At 39.0% G+C, this 3,506-nt stretch overlaps 1 pseudogene; it reads right to left on the bottom strand.

Annotated features, from left to right (window-relative positions):
* Nucleotides 1–315: 315 nt before the first annotated feature.
* Nucleotides 316–434, bottom strand: LOC118609633 (annotated as a pseudogene).
* Between the last annotated feature and the right edge of the window lie 3,072 nt (nucleotides 435–3,506).

The following is a 3,506-nucleotide window of genomic DNA, read 5'->3' as shown; positions in this document are numbered from 1 at the left end:
TTGACGCATTTCTAGATAGTTTGATTCAGGTTCAAAACTGTGGTAGCGTGCTAAGCACGTTATAACCGTGTCTGCTGGTGTCGCCACTGCGGAGAGTCTGTTTTAATGTCATCGTCACCATCACGTTTCCCCATGTCTTTGTTTATTTTATCCTGTGAACATAAATTCCTATCAGAAAAAAAAAAGCATTTAATATGTTTAATTTCCTAATGAAAAATGTAAATTATGTGGTTTCACTTTGAAGATTATCAGAAACATCCAGACAATGTATAGTGCGATGACATTGAAACATGACTTTATATTATTATTTTTTAAAGCCTACAGCACCTGGTATTCTTAGGTGGTCTCCCATCCAAGTACTAACCGGACCTGATCCTGCTTAGCTTCTGAAATCAGACGCGATCGGGCACGTTCAGGGTGGAATGGCCATAGACTGGAACATGACTTTAATACCTAAATTCTGCAACAACTTAGAAACTCTAAATGTTTTTCAATGAACAGAAATTTACATGGACAAGTAGATGACTGTATTGTGTCATTGGTGAGAATATTGTGAAATGCTCATCAATTTTAATATAGGCATTTTCCTGTGAAAAGAAATACTGGGCCTTTGAAAGTTATATGTGTTCACCTAAGTTAAGAGTAAATAAAGTTATACCTTGATTGTGAACATTCTTGAATTGAATTGAGTTTAGATCAGGTAATTTTGTAAACTTCTTTAATCGTTGGCGTAGGCTTGGTATGTGTTTTCAAAAAGTACTGATTTATTTTTTACTTCATGACTCATGGAATTATAGAAATTTGGGTCTGAACAGTGGCAAGGACCTTAAGGATTAAAATAATAGAATCCATCCCTATCAGCTGTCCTAGGAACAGACTGTACTTTTAGAACTTTCAGAGATGCTTACTGAAAGCATACCCATTAATTGATTTAAGGAATTCGGTTAGAATTTTGAAATTCTGCTTCCCACCCCTCACTTGAACAAGAAGGAATCGACATATTTACATCAGCAGATAAGAACCTTGCCTATACATGTGTTTTGTTTTGCACATTTAACATACTTTAGAATTAATTATTTACCAACACTAGAAATTAAAAAAAAAAAGTTTTAACAGAACTTAAAAATCATTTTTAAATCTAAAAATTGAGAGATTTTACATAAATATACTGATTTCTGTTTTGTCACTGGAAAGCCCTGACCTACTGTCACTGGACCTTCATTTCCGCTGGGCAGTGTTTGGTTAGAAGTGAGCGGCTGTAGCCTGTAGCTGAGGGTGTGCGAGCCAGTTTGGCGTGGTGTGCGCCTGGCTTACCTCCCTCATACGCATGACCTTTCTAGCTCCTAAAGACGCTGAGGTATTTAATCCCTGGAATTTGTGTGTGAAGTGTTATATGCAGGTATGCAGGCTATGGGCCAAAAGTGGCGGTGACTTCAGACACCTAAGATTCAAAATTAAACTACACTCTTTTTTTCCTCTCACTGCAGAGTTGGTGATGGTGTTGGGTCTGGCCTTCGGAACGCGGTTAAGAACAAACATATTTTGGGTAGTAGATAGAAAATATCTGTACACCCCTAACTCTGATGCTTCCAGAGCTGCTATTGTTTGACAGGATTTATAGTTTTCAGAATTTGAAAACTATTGCATAAGATGATAACTATTTCCAAACTCTTTGGCTCGTCAAAGGTTGTGATACAACTTACCTCCAATTACTGCTTAGCTGACAAGGAGGAAGGTTTAACAAAATCAGCTTATCGGCTGGAGGAATATCGTCAGGGAAATTCTAGAACTGGCTGCTACATCAAAACATACTCAGTGACATATTTACTTGACCTTCCCTTGGCCTTCCTCTGATGTAGATGCTGCTGTGATGGGCAGCTCCTTGTGCGATCAGACACACCTTGTTCAGATGAACAGTGAGTCTATTCATTTCTTCCCCCCAATTTCTCGGACTCTGTTTCCCGTTGTCCACACAAAACTACCGCCTGAAAAAGGAACTTATACTGTCGAGGGCAAACTTCAGCCAATAGGCTTGTGAACCAGTGGACAAAAGCTCTAACCTCCTGTCCTTCGGAAAGAAGGAAGACGAAGGATGAATTAGATTTTCTTTCCTTGAAAGTTCCACGGAACCATGAAAGCACATACAGAAGGATAGGTTATATTCATATGTCGGGTGGCAAGGGCATTCTGTTCACCTGACAGTCAGTAGCGTGCTGCACATGGCCAGGACGAACAGTGCCATCAGATGTAAGGCCGGTGGATGTCATTTCCTCATGTAGTTTATGCAGTAGGCAAAGTGGCATCTTCTTTCTTTCTTTCTTTTTTTTTCAAGGGAGATAGAAATAGAAAACCACGGGCAGGAGAGAGACAAGCATATGGAAGGAAAGGCCAACGAAAGGATATGGCAGAGAGCGAAGACACACAAACTGTACTTGACAATTACATCTGGAGTGACATAGAAACATGTATGATAATTGAGGCGAAAATAACTTCCTGATGAGCTTAACATTTTAGAACCTCAATAGCATTTATTTGGAAGTCGAATTTCTCCACTTTTTTGCTCTCTATGAGGGAGATGCGACACTGATTTTTGTATGTGGGATAGATATACCCCCAGCGCCAACAGCATGCTCGGCTTCAGTAAATGTTTGCTAAAGAGTGAATGAATGATGTGCGGGCCATGAGTGACGTGCTCCGTGAATTGGTTAGTTTTTCAGAGAGGCCAAAACATTCTCCCAGATATATTTATTAATTACTCTCTATCCCAAGTGAATAATATTGCACTAATTCCGCTTTAACCTCTTCTCCCTGACAACTGAATTCAAATGAGAAATTATTGCTTCGGGAGCCATGCAATAACATATTTCTAATAAATTTGCCACAGTTATTCATTACATGAACAAACACTTGCACTTTAATATACGTCTCAATCTAAGTAATTGTTCAATATTATAGTAAACAGAACCAACCTACTGATCTCATGTACTTGTGGGTCTAACTATAAAATCTGACGTGGCTTCAAAATTGTGTGCCTTGACTTACATTTTAATAAATAATAAAAGTGAACATCACGTATTCTTCATGTTCTTTATTATCTGATTTTATTAAATTAAGTGCCTATTGTATTATGTGCATGTGGTTATGTGTTAGGATGTACAGACAGATAAGACACAGTCTCTGCCGCAGTGTGGTGGACATTGTTATTCTTTATGACCCTGAGACATCTAAATCCCATTTGTATATTTGGGAACATTTTGCCATAAGGATCTTGTTGAGAATAAGGGACGATTCCCTTCGATTGAAGCTCAACGTGCTAGATTCTTGCTCTCTCAGACTTCCTTGTAACAGAGACTCAGGCACGTGGTCTGGTTTCTTCCGATCAGTGACATTTGTGTTGATTTGGATCCAGAAACTAATGACACTAGAAAAAAGGGACCATGGATCTCTCTCCTAAGTGGCAGACAAGAGTAGTGAAGCCCACAGGACCAAGTCCCCACGTAGTGACG

This window comes from Rousettus aegyptiacus, unplaced genomic scaffold, assembly GCF_014176215.1.
Source record: "Rousettus aegyptiacus isolate mRouAeg1 unplaced genomic scaffold, mRouAeg1.p scaffold_m13_p_11, whole genome shotgun sequence".
In the NCBI taxonomy this organism is placed as follows: Eukaryota; Metazoa; Chordata; class Mammalia; order Chiroptera; family Pteropodidae; genus Rousettus; species Rousettus aegyptiacus.
Note: the sequence above shows the minus strand (reverse complement) of the source record. Positions and strands in the feature narration are given on the sequence as shown.